Source organism: Aythya ferina, assembly GCF_964211825.1.
Source record: "Aythya ferina genome assembly, chromosome: 3".
Classification (NCBI taxonomy): Eukaryota; Metazoa; Chordata; class Aves; order Anseriformes; family Anatidae; genus Aythya; species Aythya ferina.
Window position 1 is genome coordinate 30,328,122 of NC_140298.1, and position 20,166 is coordinate 30,348,287.

The window sequence follows — 20,166 nt, forward strand, 5'->3', positions numbered from 1 at the left end:
AATTAACTCCTCTGGTATTAATGTGGTTGTCATACAATACGTACAGTATTTGCATGAGAATTCCACTCTAGATTCTCATTAATTAAAACACCATAAAAATGTCAGCTCTTTAATTTGCCTTATGTTAAGTACTATGAGGCTTCCAAATTTTTCCTATTAGAATTTATCAAAATGCTGCTTCTACATTAATTTTAGCCAGAAATAATAGTTTGTAGCCATCTATTTATCAGCTTATTACATTAATATTTAAAGCTCTTTCATTTGTCAGGGGATTGCATTTGTTAATGGACAGAAGAGGAACAGTAGCTTAATATACCAATGTTGGAGGCTTTATTAGGCCAAATCTCCTTTATTTTCTGAATAGATTTTTCAACATAGCTCATAACAAAATGTCTGGTGTTAGGGCTTCACCCAGCAGGGCTGGCAACTTCCTGGGCCCAGGGGGCTGGCAGTGGGGGCTCTGGGCATCAGGAACCTCCCTGGGGACAGGGACAGGCCAAGGGTAGGATGGCCAAGGCGCTGACCCAGAGGTTTTTGGAAGTGAAGAACAAAGGCAACTTATTCATGGCTGTTGCACCAGTGGCTTAATGCTCTGTACAGTTACACCTCTGCAGAAAGTTATTACGAGCTCTGTGAAGGTCTTTTCACTGCCTCCTGGTTTCTCCCAAGCCCATGCTGCATTGCTTTAGTGAATCCTTTCAGCTGGCTTATGCAAATCTTCCTTCAGAGCAATGGCACTGAAATTGTTGATTTCTTTGACCTTTGGGCGTAGGTTTCAGTGTTTTATATGTGAAAACTGATGGCTACAAGATGAAAATTATGCTGTTCACAAATTCATACATACTCTGGATGTGGTGACAGCAGCACACAAAAGCTAGCTACAAAGCTAGTGGCTGTGTGCTTTGTGTTATCATCAGTGTACATCAGACTACCAGATTTGCACAACTGACCAGTTAGTCTCCTTGTACTTGTATTTGTAGCTCCTTGTACAACTGAAGTAGAGAGACAGGTTCTCTGAAGGGTGTCTAAGAAACACAGGTTCCCCCTGTGTCTCGAAGTCATCTTTGGTGATATCAAAGTCCTTGATGTGGTTCCCTCTCTGAAGTAATCCAGCTTCTTCTACTCACTCTACAGGGACTGTACCTGAAGGAAATACCTTAAGTTACATCTTGTGAATGTGGTGTTAATAACAATGGTCTTGTTGGCGCAACACTGGGAAGGCTGAGCAAGTATGATCTTGGTGTGGCACATGTGAAATCAGTTTGTGGGCAGCTAAAGGAGATGATATGATTAATGTTCCTACAGTTCAAGCCTGATTATTTTCTATATATTCATTCTATATTTTATTTTCTATTCATTCAGTCTATACATTCATCAATATTATTAGCATTCAAGACATAAAAAATCATTACCTGGATCCTAGTTCCTCAGCCCAAATACAAGAATATCTTAAAAAAAAAAAAAAAGATTTTAATCGATTTTCCTTCTCTTTGCAATTTAGTTCTTCAGAATATGCTGTCTCTGCCACCCTCAGATATGAAAGCTAGATGTTTCCAAGTTATCAGATGAATCCTAAGACTGAAAATAAAGCACTAAACAGCCTGTGGCCACACAGTAAGATACTTCATGGCAGGATTATAATATAAAGTTCAGAGTGAGAGATTTAAACCTGATGTGGTAAAGAAGCAGTTGTGAAAGCTGGAGTTGCATCTTGAGTGGACTTAAAGGATTGGCATGCAGTACATGGTTTGAGCTGCTATTGTTGATCCAGGAGTTTGTAGCTCCATAAAGTACCAGAGAAGTTACATCTCTATACTTTCCTAATCTACAAATGTCCTGTGGTGGTGTTTTAATAGATTTGATACTTATTGCTATAGAAGCACATAAGTTGAATGTATATCGTAGAAGCTCTTTGTTTTCAGACTGAACAATTCAGGATCTGCCAACCATCACAGGGTTAATTAAAATTCATGTTTCTTTTATTTTCATGCTGCCTCATTTATATTCAGGGCATGTCCTGAGCAGGTTTATTTTGATAGATTGTTATCCACAATAAATTGAAATACCTTTCACAGTGCTTTCTGTAAGATAAGAAAAAATTACTCGAGTTATATTCGTAAATCCTAGGTGAATATGCCAGTAGATTGATTTGTGCTGTAGGTTTCCACCTTAATTTAAACATGCTGAAATGAGCCTGAAGCTTAATCGTTTTTATTAGCCCTCTAAGAAAATATTGGAAATTATTAATTGATCACACATATTAAAATATTTATACAACAGTAAATCATCATTCTTATCACTGACACACACTACAGTCCAAAATCCATCCGTCAGTTCAGGCATTTTCTATTCTCTTTTGTTTTCTTCTACCACAGGGCAGCTTGTGACATGATTGTGTTATGTCTGTGGTATAGTATTATATAATGAATACACTTTTGATGCCAGCACTATTAAGGTAGCTGTATATTTGTGTTGACATTTGTGTCAGACCATGGGGCTGAATGGATGGCAGCTCCCATAACCAGGCCCCAAATTTTGTACAATGAAAGGTGAAAGAGAGGATCTATGGACCTTGTCCAAGTAAGTGTAATTTTTCTAAATATAAAGGAATGCACAGGGAAAAATCTTATTCTCATTCATATGTCCACGGTATTTCTATGCAATTAGGATTTAATTTGCGGTATTTTTCCTTAAGAAGTTACTGTTTGCAAAGGCAAACCATATTAAGGTAGGTAAAGGAAAAAAATGTGGCCAGAACTTACATATATGTTTAAATATATAAAATCTCCTCTCTCTCTTTCTGTATACTTAGATATAAGATACATTTTTGCATGCATTAGGGTATTTGTTTTAGGGGAGCATCTTCTGGTAATGGAAAATATAAGGACCTCACAGCCCTTTTCCTGTGATTACTTGGTGTTGGTGTGGCAGAAACACAATCTATCACTAGCATCTGAATTCCAAGCTAAAGATGGTAAAATGTTTTATTCCACTAGAGCAAAAAGCTCTTCAGGGACTGACAGCAGTCTGATCTGATTCAGGTCATCCAAGGTGTGAACTGTCTTCTGGAAGATCTCTTCTCCCTCTGCAGGCTACCAGAGTGCCCAAACAGTTACCCTAACATGGATGTATTTAAGTGTCTGAGTAAGGTGACATAGGAGTGAGCCTACATCTCCGGAACATAACAGTAACTTTTTAAAGACTTGTAAAAAATGTTAAAGCTTTTGAGGGAAAGGTCATTTCCCAGTGGCTGGTGAGCTAGATAAGGAGTTGGGTCTAGACCTGGCTGACCCTGTTACTCACTTGCTGGGTGAACTTTGAACAGCTTTTTATTTCCATCAGGACTTCCTCCAGAAGTTTTCCTCCTTCCTGTATCATCTCTGTACAACATCTAGTACAATGGGATTCTAAGCATAGTGAGAGTGTTTGTACACTGTTATAGAAACACTAACAATTACACATTTAGAATTCCCTTTCTTTGCAAAAGTGTGTTTTGAAGTTGTCTTAGCAGCGTGTGATCTCATCTGTCTTCTCACTGCAGCGGGAGAGGCAAAGCCATGCAATTTTTACACAGTTCCTTGTGAAGGAGGAACTTGTAACACATCAACTTGAGAGTGCTGAAATGCTAGACAACTTTGCAAGAATCCAGAAAGAAAAATTATGTATTTTGAATTCTTCCTACTGTTTTTAATGCCAGCCAACTCATATTCATTTGTGAAAAGTCTGTTTTCTAACTTGGCATAATGTTAATGATTGGCAGAGATGAGGAAGGCTTCTTGCTTAAAATGTGTGTCGATGAGGAAGGCTTCTTGCTTAAAATGTGTGTCAATGAGGAAGAGACCCTTCAATATCCTGTGCCAAACAGGAATTTTCCTCTTTTGAGGGAGGGGAATGTGAGACATGGAAACTTGGTTTGTATTCAAAAAGCAACTCTCTGAGTGTGACATGTTTTTATATTTTTGTGCTCTGATGTATTTTCTGAGTTCCTATCTGCTTAGAGCCATTGCTGAGAAAATAAAATATTGCTGCTGCAGAGCTTATGTAATGGCAGAAGGGCAAAAGACACCACACTTTGCTTTTTGCAGTGTCAGTACAGCTGCAACCAAGCCCAGAGCCTTTTTCTGTTTGTGTTGAGAAGTGAAAAAAATACAGTTAATGAAACTTGTTTTCTCTTCTATTTCCTCTTGCCCCAGTAATGAAATAATCTTGGCTGCCTGGCAGGTCCCTACTTGTCTTTTTGAATTCCACAGTGATCAGATCTCATGGGGAAGACCCTTACGGAGAGCTGCATAACAAACTGAGATGCTGTATTTCCTCTCTGATGTGCAGTTTTGAAGAGGTGCCACCAAGTGTGGCAGGTCAAGCTCACTTTTATATATTTTTCCCATTTACAAACTTTATGCAGACTTTATGTGCTTGTATTGTGCTTTCAGGCTCAAAGAAGAGCTTGTGAGACCGATGGCTTATTTATTTCTCTCCTATCAGCAGGTCTAAAGGATTTGTAACCTCTGCTCATCAGCCTTGCCTATATCTTTGTACTGCCATAAGTAAGTGGCTAAATCTTGTAAGAGTTTTTTGCAATTAAAAATTGCTTTACTTTTGCAGTGTGTCCCATTTATCAATGCACCATTATAAAAACTGGGAGTAAGCAGTTTTTGTTTTCCTTATTAAAACTATGATTTATTTATTTATTTAATATATATATATATATATATTTACATAATGTAGCAGAGCACTGTTTAGTTGTGGACCTGATATAGGTTACTGGTTGAGAATCTATCTCCTGTGTTTTTGAAATGTTGAAAGATGAATGTGCTGGTTTCCTCTGACCAGTTTTTCAGACTCAGAAAAAATTATGATGTGATCGAAGTCTCATTGTACTCTTCTTGTTATCAGCTTTTAAAGGTATTTGTGTCTATCTGCCTGGACACTTACTTTGCTGAATTTTGTATGACCAATTCTTTGTACGAGTGCAGTGATATTGGGGGATACCACTTGACTCTTTCATTGTACAGCTGTCAAAAGCACTATAACGATAATATCAAGTATTGGGAGCCTGTTATTCTTTTAAGTACTTCAGAGAGAGATGAAATGCAGGGTTGGGCTGTCTGTCTCCTCACGACCCCTTCTTTTCTGAGATAATCAGATCTTAATGGGGGTTCATGTTTCTGATGACGTGTTTCTGGTGCACCTCAGTTCATGGGGTAGTCTGAAACAGCTCTTCCAGGCCCCTTTCCCATATGGTCCACTTCCACAGGTGTCTTCTGCAGAGCTCCGTGTGTCACAGCCCTGCTTTGCCATTCTGCTGTGAGAAGGCAGGAACACTGCTGGAGATAGGGGCAGAGGAACCGGGTAGAGTGTCTGTAAACTAACAGAGTAGCTGTTTTACTTGGTCATGTCTAAATCATTTATGACCTGTTGCATAGTTGGGTCCTCTCCATAACTTGAAGAAATTCCCAGCACAGAACTGTGTGCTGGGGTTTGCACCACTGCCTTAGGCACTAGTGAAATTCTGTAATGTAGTCGACAGAGTTGGCCACCCACGTCCAACAGCGTGTACAGAACAAGAGATTTTAAGAGGAACAGAGGTCTGCAGTACTGCTTCACAAGCAGAGGATCCAAAATCTTGCCTTGTCTGGAAAATGCAAACTGGGAGGTGATATGGTAACAATTCATAACTATGTTAGCAGACATTACAACTCTTCTCTCTATCCCCTATTTAATCTCAAAGCACTATTGGCACCAACAGAAAGGGAGACTGTTTCTAACCTACAAAACAGTGAGTTTCTGGGACATTTTCCCCATGCATTGGGGAAAAAAATAGAAAATACTTTGAGATGGATGTCAATAGATTTAGTATGTACAATAGCAGAAGACTAGACAGTAACTCAGGAGGCCTTTGCTGTACTGTATTTCTGTGGAGAGCTTAATCCTCTTCTGTATAAATCACTCAGTACTTGCCACCCCAAGAAGTAGGTTATGAAGCAGCGTCTCTTCCTGAGCTCTGAATTTCTTGATCCTCTGCTCAGCTCCATACCATGATAGCTGCTTGTCTAATGCTTTGGTTATTTTTGTGAGCAAATTGGCTGGGAGGAGAAGGGGAAGGAAAGGGGCAGGAAGGATCTGATCTGGCCCCATTTGCTTGTCATTACAACTGCTCACATAGTTTTGACTTCCAATAATGAAATGTTATTTTAAAGTCCATCTTTACAGATAAAATTGATTTTCACCTACATTTCTTGGTTGTAAGTAAAACCTGGATTTTTTTTTTTTTAATGTTACTGTCCTTTTTTTTTGTCCTTCCATCTATCCAGTTCTGAATATCAAAAGTGAAAAAAACAAAATCAAAAACAAAAATCCAACACAACAGAATGCCCCAACTCCTTAAACTATATATTGATGAAACAAGTAAAGGGTACTTTGTTAATTTGGGGATGTTTTGGGAAAAGAAGCCACTTTTTGAGAAAAGGAAATGAAGTTCTATTTCTTCTCAAAACTTGTAGAACAGTTAACTAATTTCTGAAGAGTTATAAAATCTGTACTTCATTGAGACAGGTTGCATCCTTTATGCAATTGCTGACATTGTCTGTACAGAAAAGTCAATAGCATCCTATAGAAAAGGAGGTAATTCATCCCTTTTTCACAACAAGAAGGCCAAGGGAAGGTGTAAGAGTTTTGAGCAGTTTATCATGTGCAAATAAGAAGAGTGCCTTCTCTACAGACCTGGTTCTGTAGGCTAGGGACCACAGCTTGAAAGCCTTCATCTTCTGATGTTCTCTTGGGAAAATTTGAGAACAGAGATGAAATCCTGATCATATTGAAATCAGTGAAAAGTTTTGGCATTGACATCAATGAGGCTAAAATTTTATCCCTTTTATTTTACAATTGTTCAATGATCATAAAGTGCAAGGTATGTACTTTTTACTATGGCTGCACATGAAAGCAGGGCTAGAGAGTTATGTGTGTACCTACTGAAAAAAAGGTGTATGGTTTCTCAGTTAATATGCCATAGGATTTGTTGATGGGATTTGAGCTAAGGAATAAATTATTAAGAGACTACTGGCACAGGGGTACTGCAAATGGAAAAATACGTATAGTTAGGACCAGATGTTAAATTGGAGTTTCAAAATTAATATTCTGAATGTAGGGTGGCTATGGAAGCTGAAAGGCTTAAGCAAAATGCAAGCCTTCCAGGGGAGAAGAAAAACTCACCTTACTACTGAAAACTGGAAACTCTTCTCTCAGAGAAGGCTCTCAATCTGTGACATAAAGATAACAGCATTCCCTTTCTTCTTTCTTTTCTTTATTAGTCTGTTCTGGCCAAAACCTATTAGTAATAATGTATTTACGTAGTCTGTGTTGGGAAGATCTGTTTGTGAGAGTTTATAATAGTACAAGAATTCACTGATAGAATGAAGACAGAAGTTCTCTCTAATGTATTTCTCAAAAAAAAAATTAAAGTGACTATTTTTGAAGTAGAGTAAATTGGTCAGATGTTTTTTCGTGTCTTACAGTGCTTCATCCAGTATTTTAATGAAACAGTAGTGTATTTCTGTGACAAAACCACAGACTTGAAAAAAGTGAGTTGCTGTTTTTACAGGAACAAAGGTTTAGCAAACTGCTTATGTTCAGTTGTTTTGAAACAGAACTGGCTTCTTTCATGAATGCTGCCTATGTGGGTTATCACTCTAGTCCCAGGATTGCCTATTGCCTGCACTAGTGATGATGTTTGTGCATTTGCCATGTCGTTGTCATCTGTTCTTTCAGTCATTCCTTCTCTAGGTTTTCCCTTATTTCCTTTGTTGCTGATTATACTTTAATTTGACATCCATTTCTGTATTTTCATTCCCTACTATTGCCTCCAACATCTGAGCTTTGGTTGAAATGAATGAATGGGTTGTGTGTGGACAGAACAGTTATCTATCCCTCTCTCTCATGCAAATGCCCAGACACAGAATAAGAGGAAGGTGAATTGAAAGTCCTGATTCCTTACTTCAGAAAATTTCAATTATTAAAACTAGAAGACAGTCCCTTCTTACCTGCTTCTGCTGATGGATCCTATATCTTTCCCACATTAATTACAGAGGATCACAGAACCACAGAATGCCTTGGGTTGGAAAGGATCACCTGGTTCCAGCCCTCTGCCACGGGCAGGGATACCTCCCACCAGACCAGGTTGCCCAAAGCCCCATCCAGCCTGGCCTTGAACACCTCCAGGGATGGGGCACCCACAGCTTCTCTGGGCAACCTGTGCCTCACCACCATTACAGTAAAGAATTTCTTTCTTATACCTAATCTAAATCTCCCGTCTTTTAGTTTAAAGCCATTACTCCTTGTCCTATCTCTACAATCCCTGATAAAGTATAGTATTAAAACACTTCCTAGTACACCAATACTTATGCATACATGTCCAATGGTGCCCGTGAAAAAAAAGAAAAAAAGAAAACAATCCCAAAACAAACCCTTTTACAAATTTGTGTGCCAGCCATACAAACTGTGGCTGCCCTAAGGTCAGCCAATTAGTTTGTGGTGATGATGTAATGCTCATAACTTAATATCTTTGTCTGAGATTCTGATTGTGACTTAAGAACTGATTTCTCTACTGTACAGAGCACTTAAACTCCTTAGCTTGATCATGCTCTTGAATTAATGTCATATTAAAAATGCTTCATTTCTGTTAATACCAAAGTTTGCAAGTTGATAATGTTGTCTTCTCTGTCATCTTCTCTGTCTCCTATTCAGAGCACCTAAGTGAGGTGGCCAGAATGTCCAAACTGTGCAGCAGTCAGAAGCTCCAAAAGGACAACACTTTTTGAAAAAGGAAGGGCAATAGGCAGTTTCTCTTTAATTGGGACAGCAACTCTCTTCTCCTCAAATGTCAGCACCCTAGCACTGTGAGGAGGCCAGAAATAATGGGGTTACCATACACTAAATAACCATGTCTGATATTACAGTTTTTCAGAGCAAGAAATACTTTGCTTGTGATTCACTTAGCTTTTGCTTTATGAGACAATAAAGTCCTCTGGCAAATAAATGCAAGGACCTCAGCCCAAGGGAGTGGTGATGCTTCTTAGAAGACTTCTGCAGGGCTTGCTTATTACCTCATAAACTCAAAGCCAAATGAAGTTGTTATAATGTTACTTTGCATATATATTATACCTCCCCTGTCCATCTGCAGTTATGCATACTTCTTAACGGCTGTGTTTCTGTCCCCTCTGTCTGCTCTCCTTTACTTTTCTAGTTGCAGATGTTGTGCTGGGTGGGACTGCTAGACCCAAAATATATGGGAAATGTCACTACTGCTAACTCTAGGTATTTACAAGTCAGAACACAGGCACCAAACTCATAAGTTGCAAACAGAAACCAGTGCATACTGGATATGCCTTCTGGGATCTGAGCTGGGATGTTGTATCTAGGACACATTTTTAATTTTTTTCTCTCAAGCTGTGTGGGCTTACAAATATGCAGTGTGGAAAAAATAAGAAAATGAAAATGGAGACTTTTACTTAACCAAGTAACGCTCAGGCTTCAAATATACTGCGAGAGTTGGTAACATTAAACATGTCTTCCTCACTTCTGACAATGAAAGAGGACCTTCCAGGAGCAGATGGTTTCTCCTTTCTGAGTATTGCAAAACCAAACAGAGCTCTCCCTGTCACTGTTAAAACACTTAACAGATGCAAGAAATTAGAAAGTAGACACAATTATTTCAGGTCCATAATTGTGACGAGTGGTAATGAAATCATGGGATAATTCAGGCCGGCAGGGGACCTTAGGAGCTTTGTAGTCAACACCCTGCTGAAGGCCATGCCAGACAAGGCAGGGTGCTCAGCTGGGTCTTCGAACTCTCCAAGTACGCAGGCTGCCCAGCCATATGAGGCAGCCTGTTCTGGCTGTCCTTGGGGTGAGAAGATTTTCACCTATACCTACTTTGAACTTCTCTTCTTTCAATTTACATCCATTGTCTCTCATCCTCCTGACGCACATCTTCAGATGGAGTCTTGGCTGCTTCTTCTTGATTACAGCTTCATAGGTATCAAAGGGGTTGCTAGCGAGAGATGAATCCAAGCAAAGGAAATGTAAGACCATTTCTGCTTTTTTCCTGTTTATCTCAGGGGCCACGAAGCTCTGGATTCTATTATCAGACTAATTTAAAACCACTGAGAATAGGCTGTAAGAAATAATTCTGCATTGACACCGGAGGGGAGGAGACAATTCCTTGTTATGTCCTTGATACCTCATAATCCAATTAACATTTTAGAGGGTGTGACCTGGTGGAATTATATCCTGTGAAGATTAGAAGCAGTTCTTTATCCACTCATGCTAGCTTGTTTCTAAACCTCTCCTGGTCAGTAGACTGCAATTATATTAATGCTATTTATGAAGATTTCATTATGGGGACTCTTACCAACTGTGGAGTAGAGACCTTCATATTCCATTTTATTAGCAAACTCATTGAGAGGAGATGAAATGCAAATGCTTTTGTTCCCTTTGCTACTCAGCTGTCCCCGGTCCTCTTTAATGTTCCACATAGTTACAGTTCAAATTCAATGCTTATTGTCTTCATAGATGATGATATATAGTAAATGTGGAAAAAGTGGGCATTATTTTATTACTGTTACAGGTGTACTAGTTTGTTTTATTGTATTTATGTCGAGGTGCTGGTATGGTGCAGAGGGGCTCAGTAGCCAGTGCATTGCAGGAAGGGCCCTCCCTGCCCTGGCTTCCACAGGTGTTTGTATTTGCTGAGCCTGATTGAGCGTGAGGTAAAACAGGCAAGTGTGCACTCCTTGCTGAATGATAACCTGTATCCTATTACTCCTTGATTTCCTTTGTTGAGATTAAACAAGGCTGTGTTTGAAAAAGGGCTGAAAGGAGTTTTGGTAGGACTGGAGCTGAAGCAAAGCTGCTTGGAGATGTGTGGTTGATCTGTAGGGTTGTACAACCCATGTGCTTGTGAGCTTCAGAGAACTGAAGTCTCTGGCCTTGCCGAGGTACTTTTGGAGTACCTCATGTACTCCAACTCTTAATGATGGGGCTATGGACTACTGAACTTGAGTGTCTGTTTTGTCTCTGAGAAGAGGAACTTCACTACTGTGAGAATGTAGAGCAAGAGCCTTCTGCTGCTGTGACTTGTGGTGAAGCTCATGCTGACTGCAGAAGTGACTTCTGGTGTTATGCTGGTAAGTGGCTAAAAAAAAAGAGTGTGACTGCTGAGGAAGTCCATTAGGATTAATGGTTGTGGAAAATTATATGGCTGGTCAGCTCTTTAAGAGTACCAAAATGGAAGACAGTGAAGTGGCCACATGGTAATGCAGACCTGAAATGGGTTGAAGGGTCCGTGCCTGGTCCCGTTAAAATGACTTCATGTCAACACATTAACGCGTATGGCTGGGTAAGGAAGTGTGAGTACTAAGGCTATCTGCAAGTTGCTAGCTAAATTAGCCATATAGCTATCCATGATTTTCTGATACTTACTTTTTTATTTTTTTTTATGTGCTTTACTTTACATATTTTCTCACTGATCTGAAGCAATAATTTAAAGAATATTAGTAATTTTTAAGCTGTATAAGTACTTCAGAAATACCACTGCGACATTATGATGGAACATGCTATTTGAGAAATAGTATAGTAACTTACGTCTTTAGAACAAAAGCCTGTGGAAGAAATAAGCTCCCTCAGAAATAAGATCCGATGAAGCTGCATGTCCTAGTTAACATAAAATAGAATGTCTCAGTAAGACACCAGCTCAAAAACTCTATCTCAGTGAGGCAACAGCTAAAAAGTACAGTTCTTTTTTTTTTTTTTTTTTTTTTAAATAAAAGCTGCAGCAGTTGGATTCTAGTGAAGACTAGGGGATCCCAGACTTTGCTCACAAACAGTATTTCAGGTAGTGAAAATTTAATTCAGTCTTGGAGTCCTTCCATGCCATCACACCATGAAAAATTATTTTAAATTGTGTAAACCGAAGTCTCATGAATTTAAAGATAATCTTGCTGTTTTGAGGGTCCTACTTATGGTTTTGTGACTGCCTGATATTATCTTTATATCATTATTTTTGGCATAGTTCCATCTGCTGTGGATTAAATTCAGCCTTTCATATGTGAATAGCATAGAGTAGCAACTTCTTTTATAATGACTATAATGTATGTTATTATTGACAGGAATTCTAAAACATTCTGTGGCTCTACTACAAGACTGCTATGGTCAATTATTTTTCAATTCCCATTCTTATCCCGTGTCAATTAGTAATTTAGCAATGGAAAACCTAATTAATTTTCTACACCTACAGTATGTTGCCTTTCTACTACAGATCCATGTTTAAATGTTCCTTGAAGATTTTGCCTCTTCAAAGCATATAATTAAAGAATAAAGCTTACAGTATTTTTTCTTGAAAGCAGGCCAATTTATATACCACATAAAGGTTACTTCCAATGCTTTTAGTATTTTTCTGTGAAGTAGTGTAAAAACATCTGCTTTACCAATTTTTTCTGTTTGTAATCAGAGCTTTCATCCCAGATAAGACTGACCTGTGTTGATGTCCCAGCTCTATCTCTGGGGATTTGAACTCTTATGTTCAAATATCTTGTTTAGAAGTGTGCTGGATTGTGGGTTGTTTTTTTTTTTTAAGTCTTGACTGGGCCCAAAGCAGCTCTCCCTCTGATATTAGAGCCTTTGTCTGGGTTGGTGGAGCGGGATGGTTATTTTTATACAATGGCTTTTAGTATAAAATACCCAAGCGTGCAATTTTAAGATCTACTGGTTGAACTTTCATGTGCTTTAACCTTGCCAATTAAAAAAAAAAAAAAAATTAAAATCCTTTTTGCTAGCCATTGTCATTACCAATTAGACCTTTCAGTTATTGCAGCTGAATGACTGATCCTGATCAAGTGTAATGAGGGGAGGACATAAGTAGGCTCAGTGTGTTAGCACAGCTGCTACTAACTGCATTTAACTTCTAGATGCAGGAGAGTCAGAAATCCATGGCTGATCCCTTTGTTTTCACCTCAGTGAATCCTAAAGATCAGCATGAGCTGTGAGTACATGTTAATCCATTGCTGCCAGCTGGTAAAGCACCCATGAATAATGGGAGATTATAAGCAACTTGCCCTTTTCCCGAGAGCATTTATCTGTATTTGCTCAGAGGCAGTGCCAGTTAGGGCTGGCATAGTTGGCCTTTTAATGAAACCCTTGACCTAGGCAAGCTCTCCAAGGAGCTTTAGGAAGACAATCTCTGATATCATGCAAGTCACCGTAGCCCCCTGCAACTTGCGCGTGGGCACTGCAGCTCTGACTTCTGATCTGAGATTCATTCAAGTGGCCACAGGGCTGCAAAGATGGTCTGAAGCCTGCCTTGTGTGCTTAGTGCTGTGTGTGGCAGAGCTCTAGGAACTGCAGTAAATCAGCTTCAGAGATTGCTCAGCCTGTGATGCCCATCTAATTTCTCTCCACCACGTTAGCGTTGTACTATAATTAGTCATACTGGGCGCGCTCCTATCTATCTCATGGGACACCATGATGCTGTTGCAGGAGATTAGCAGCTGGTTAACAGGTTGTTTAGTTATCCAGAGCACAAGACAAGAAAGGACTCTGCCATTATAAGGAAGGGGAATTTTTGGTCTCTGTACTTATTAAGACAGTAAAATGGTATGTCACTAATAACAAAACGTAAGAGCTTATATGCAAGAAGTTGTAGGAAATAAAAATACATTATTATCATGTTAGTGGATATGGACTCTTATCACATGGTGAAAACCCAGCAGAGAGATGGTGATGTGTAGTTTAACCTGATCTAGCTCCCAGACCCCTCTGAAGAGCCCCCAAAGGGATTATTTTATATTTTCAGTACAGTGCACTGTTAGGGTTAGTGATCACTGTATCAAAGCTCAGCTGAATGGCAGTGTCCACACCATAGGGGTATTTAAAGACTTAAGGAACTGGTATCTTTAATTGAAAAAGAAAAGGATGATGTATCTGCAAGTATGATGGCTGGACTTGATGATCTTGAAGGTCTTCCCCAGCCTGAATGATTCTGTGATTCTCTGCTGAAGCTTGTAGGTATTTGCTGTTGATTCTCATGGGGTTTTATTCGATGAGCAGATAGCAGCATTATGGGCCTGAAATGCATGCGGAATGTTACTACATAGATTCTGCTGGGAGGTGAATAGCTACAGAAGTAACAGTTGGTGTTGAAGTGTGTGCTCTATAGGAATAATATAATGAAATGCTGTTTTTTTTAAAGGAACCTTTTACACTAAATGGCAAATTCTAGAAAGTGCTGCCACTGGATTCCCTTTTATTGTATTGTGTAGTGAGCTTTGTTGCTCCACCCCACTCTTTTTGTGAATTCCAAGAAAAAATATCTTGGGGGTGAGGGGACAGTTCCTTAATGACAGTCTCAAAATCCATTTTCAATTAGTTTAGTGATCTTCCATTGTTGTTTTTATTATCCCTTCTCTCTACCAAAAAGGGGAAAAAGATGACAGTGCAATGCAGCTATTCTTTGAAAATAACATTGCTATTCCTGTTAGCTTGTCTGCAGAAATTAATCTATTCAGAGAAAAATAGTTGTGTGGCTGAAATACTTTGCTGGTGCCTTTGACATTTAGTCATAGCTTCATTTTACTACAGCAGAGGCTTGTTCGTTTAATTACCATCAGTTTTGGACTACCTATTTTGTGATTACATGACTGTAAGTGTATTTGAATTTTCAGGTGGCTCTTAACAGAAATTTCCCTTCAAATGAGAGCTGGTGTCAGACACAAGGCTCTTGGTTCCCTGTTGTCTAACTTTCAGTAAGCAGTACAAGTGCTTTCTGTGCAACAAATAGTGTTTATTGTATTTCTGCAGTAGTCTTGTTCATAGTGTTCAGGACATGCGCTGTCATTTGATATACAAATGTACTCATGCTTTGATATACTTGATGTACTTCTTTCTCCTTCATCAAAACCATTTGACAGAATTTTGATGAGATTGTTTCTTTGACAGGACAGCGCTGTTGCTTTGATGTACGGTGCTTTACTGAGATTATGGCTGTGTTTGTATTCTGATATATTTATCTTTGAAATAAATTTGAAAGACTTCCTTCAGAGAGAAAGAGCTGATAAAAAACCACAACAGTGAAGCACTTCAGTAAACTGATGGCATTTTAAAACTATGCTTAATAAAGATCCATCAGAGCCCTTTGGACTAAGAACAGGTACAAACTGGAAGGGAGTACATTAAAAGGAAACTGGAAAAGATACAGATCTCGGCTCAGGGCTGTATTTAACCACTTGTCCAGACCTAAACACATAAATCACTCCAGAAAACAATCTAAAGACCTCATGCAACGACAGGCCTGAGTATTAACTAGCTGGTAGCACCTTTAAGTCTGTGAGCTTGATTACAGGCAGGCGTGTGTTGTATTTCACTGAAGGGTCACCATATCGGAGGACTGGGCAATGAAAACTGGAAATACTACTAGACAAAAACCGAGGGCTGTATGGAAGAGTTAAACTCGTTCCTTGGCTGTCATCAACCTATACTTGTGGAGGGGACTGAAGTGTAAATCCGTGTCATCTTGTGGAAGACAGTGTGCTGATTTCTAGGGATGGTGGATGTACATGTCCAGTTTCTCCACTGGGAGAAACACGCTGCAGTTGAAATGCATGAGTTATTTTTGTCTCAATGTTCAGTTTAGAAATGAGCATAGCAGGAGCTTTGGGAAAGTCACAGATCAGGAAAATGCTTGTTAAAGAATTCCTGGAGAATCTGAGCATATTTAAATCAGCAGACAGATTAAATTTAACTTAGTGTGCTCTGTGAACTGTTTAATTGGACCCAATTTCAGTTAATTTGGAGAACTCATGGAGGACAGGTAAGATTTCAAACAGGACAAATATACTTACTTGGAGAGAAGAAAAAAGGGATGTGGGAATCATGGCCCAGTAAGTTTAATTACAAGACCTTAATTGTTCCAGAAGATCTACTAAATAGGGAAGCAGGTTTGCCAGTATCTGGAGAGAAGAAAATAGCTTTGGAGAGCTGTAAAACTTCAGTTTCAAGGCAGAAATGTTCCACCTTTAGAAGCTTGTTTAAAATTTAGTGAAGAGTATCTGTGTGCTCGGAAAACCTGGATTCCCTGAACCACTGGAAGAAGTCAGATCATGGCGGGCTTTTGGGGCAACCCACCAGAAGGCAGCTACTGACAGACCAACAGCTAGTTGTTGCTGGCACTAACCAAGCAAAAGAGTAATCTAGTCTACACTGGAAATCATGAAGACATTTTTTTTTTCATAACATGAGATTTGCAGACAGTCCTAAATAGCACAGGATAGGAGAGGCAGAAAGAGAAGCATCTGAAACCCAGCGAAGTATACTATTTATTGCAGCAAATAAGACTGTGCAAGACGAAAATGTGCAAAACCACAACAAATGCTATCACACTGACAGTTTCTAAGTAATATACAAGAGTGCATAGGAAGGACAAAGGGGATGATGGTCCTGGTGCCAGAGCACTTCTCTCTCATCTGTCAGTCTGATAAAGAAGATGAATGGACTGTCGGCCTGAATGCAATTAATCTGAACCTGTGTTCTTCCTTGTAATTTGAGCACAAGCCCGTATGCTAGAAACAGTGATGTCAGCGCTGAAGGATGGGTCCTAGGCACTGAAATGGATATGTAAATAAACAATATACACACACCCAACACCATGCAGGAGAAAACAGTCCTTTTAGAAAAGGCTGGAACAGATCTGAGATTGAAGAGAAAACGTTGGCTATCTTCAGCGAAGAAGTACGTAAACCAAATGTGGATAAATGATGGATTGGAAGAGATGCAGGCTGAAATGATAGCAACAGAAAAATGTATTTCACCTTTATTAGGTTAAAAATTGTCACGCCCTTTGCCTCATGAAGAGGAGAAAGGAACTGGGGAGGAAAAAAAAAAAAAAGAAAAAGATTTGGAGCATAAGAGAGGAATATAGTGAAGATCTTAACTGATAGGATTGTGCTGAAAGATGATAGATGAAAGAACCCAGCTGTCCCATAATTTACACCCCAAGGAAAGTTCTTGTGCCTTCTGGCAGATAAAAAGGGGAGCTCGGCTATCTGTGTTGTTATTATGAAGGCAGTGAATTTGACTTCTCATACTGCCATGTCTTAAAAAAAAAAAAAAAAAAAAAAAGAGGGGGGGCAACAAACAACTTTCTCTGAAAATGGCAAGCTGACTCAGACACAAGGTTATGGTTTTTCTTTTATCTACTTCTGAGCAAATGTTAGCGTTTATGTGCTTATACTATTACTGCAGCGCTGTTTTTTATATTGCTAGCACTTAATAATAAGTAGTGATTTTTAAGATCTATATACTGTGTTTCTCATGGGATGGGCTATTCCTGACGTAAAGACCCTTTGAGACCAGGCTCTCTCAAACTTAATAATGTTTGCAGATAATTCTGGCTGAGTATGTACTTCATGGGGTTATTTGGGTGTTATGTGGCCTGTTTGTCTCACTGACTATAAACTTGGAAATAACTCTAACTTCTTTCTTACTGTTCCTTCTGTCCTACTGGCAGACCATGGAGCCTGCTTTGCTTGGGATTGTTGCAAGTTAAGATATTTGCCGTAAGTGGAAGTGTTTGTCTGTTCTTCATAGCTCCCCCATAGCTCAGGAGTGTGTTGCAGGGGAGGATACTACTTCACAGGATGATTTGGATGCAAAAGCTCCTGAACACTGTGTTCAGCACAGCATCTCCTCTAGCAGAGTTGAGAGGAAGTTCTAAGCTGGGAAGCTCAAGTGCAAGTCTTATTGAAGTCCTCACCGTTCTTTATTGAAGTTCTCAGAACAATTTCATTTTGCTTGAATTCTGAATAAATCTCATGGCTTTACATATAGGCGCCCCTGTGTGATCAGAAGTGAGTATGTGGCATATCACACATCTTTGGAGTAGGAGAGATTTCACTCACAACACTTTAAAGAAGCTAGATAGCATAATGCTGGGAAATATATGGGAAGCAGTACAAATAGTCGCTTTAATCATTAAGCTTCGTGTTGAACTATGTTCTTGTAATTTGACAAATAATTGAAAGAAGTGAATGTTCAGTGCTGTAAACACTCATTACAAATAATAGTAGGTACAGCTTGAATCTGCTGCGCATAATCTTGAAATTGGTCTTTGAATAACACAGAACTGAGTTAGGTATCCCTCTAGCACAGACACAAACAGCAGCACAGCAGGTGGTATGCCTGAGGAGGTTACTGTGTGCCTAGGGACATGAGATCTCTATACCTACCAATACTCCGGGAGCTCTGCCCCCCTGCGTGACATACAGTGATTTAGAGTCAGGCTTGAGTAATTGGGACTGAAGCGTCATTTCTTCAGGTAGTAATTCGCTGCTGAGCAAAATGGCTTGGGCAGAAGACCAGCTTGCAGGCAATTTATGGCATGCATACCTCTACTAAATAAGATTAGATTACCTGCTTCCTGTCTCTAATATGCAGTGCAATACCTAGAAGCGACCCGGATGGCTTTCAATTGCATTTTTCATTTAGAAGCATTTTTGTGAATAAAACATAAATGAATCTCTGAAGGTGACAGGCAGACTGAAGGTTCTTAGCCAAAATACTGGCCACTAAAGCTTCATGTCTTAGATTTATTCAGGAAACCTTAAACTTTCCATTCTGGAAACATTGAAGGGTGTCTTGAAAGCAAAAGTCTTCACATAACCCAGCTTAGACAAATATATTACCTTGCATAAACTGGCAAACTCTTGTGGATGGCAGGATCTGCATGAATCTGCATTGTAGATGAGTAAATCTGCAGAGGAGAATATTGTTGAAAGAATTTTGAAAGTACTGCTGTTTAAATAGGATAAAGCATATCACATTTTCCCTGTATGCTGGAGGGGAAGAAAGCATTTGAAAGCACTACAAATAATGTCTCTGATTACCTCATTCCATACTCAGATGTCCTGTTGGTGCAAGTGTGCTATCAATAAATTGACAGTCCTGCCATAACAGGCGAGTTTTCTCAACAGCTACAGTCAATAACCACAATGTACGCTGAGCTGGTGGTTGTATGCCAGAAAATCCATTACTGCTTTGAACAACCTACAAAAGCAGTCAAAGGTTTGGTTTTAAGACTGTTTCATAATTTATGACCCTTCCTGAGAAGGGAAGAAATATATATATATATACTTTTTTTGTGGGTGGTGTGACAGGGAGGAACAGAGTTTAAAAAAACCAAACATTTAAAATTATCAAATTCACAGAGCCTGCAGTTGTCCTTAATTGTTGGAAACAAAACAAAAACAAAAACAAAAAAAAAAAAACGAACAACAAAACAACACATATCAATCAAAACTTCATGGTTTCCATTTTCTGTCTTGATGTGTTTTATCTCCCACATAATCAAGCTCCTCTTGAGGTTATATACTTGCTGTTCCCAATGGAACATAGCACTTGGGAAGGCCACAAGGCTGTCTTCAAGGTAGACCTACATTCAGAAACAAGGAGATGAAGCATGAGTTCATTATGTTCACAGTAAACAGTGTAGCAGTGCTCATGGTGTTTCATCTGATAGGAAGAGGGCATGTGGCACAGGGCAAGGAAGAGAGATCTGCTCAGTAACCTGAACGGCTGTGCTGCTTGTTGTGTTGCATGTATTCTCCTTACACAATCAGCTAATGCCTCAGAAATCATGAATTTGATTTATTTGTACATGTCATGTATAATACCTATTTTTCTAAATATTAGTAGCCACAACTTGATGTATGCAGTTGCTGGTTGGTCAGGACCAAAAAAAATCCTTCTAAACTGTCAGCTGTGAGTGGTTTCCAAAGGAGCCATCAACAGCTGACACATCATTTATATGGACCCTTTGGTACCCTGAAGCTAGGCCAGGCCTAGGAAGGCAGCCTCAGGTATGTGTCGTCCCAGATGACCATCTCAGATATTTATATTTGAATTAGAAATCTAACCCCCGGTCTTCATGGGGGCTAGGGGGCAGGTGAGTACACAGCTTTGTGGGATGTGGTGCTCTGAGCTCTTGTGGTAGGAGAGAGAGAGGAAGGCATGGACAGATGGGGAGAGCTCCTGCTGTGAGGTTTTGCTGAAGGTTGTGTTTTAGGTTTGCTTTATTCATGGTCTTTTGTTTACTTGTAACTTGCAGCAGCAAGCCTGACTTCT

General features: G+C 39.4%; 1 protein-coding gene across 17 annotated transcripts in view; it reads left to right on the forward strand.

Moving 5' to 3' along the window:
• The window catches only part of LOC311433862 (uncharacterized protein), a 443,722-nt gene that overhangs the window by 67,759 nt on the left and 355,797 nt on the right, over positions 1–20,166 (forward strand). For 9 of the 17 annotated variants that reach the window (XR_014691002.1, XR_014691003.1, XR_014691004.1 and 6 more), the window contains exons 1-2: positions 10,819–10,994; positions 11,082–11,183. The exons of the other annotated variants lie outside the window; for them this stretch is intronic. The gene's annotated coding sequence lies outside the window, so the exon portion shown is untranslated. Of the gene's footprint in view, positions 1–10,818; positions 10,995–11,081; positions 11,184–20,166 lie in introns of those variants that run through there. 17 annotated transcript variants of the gene reach the window in all.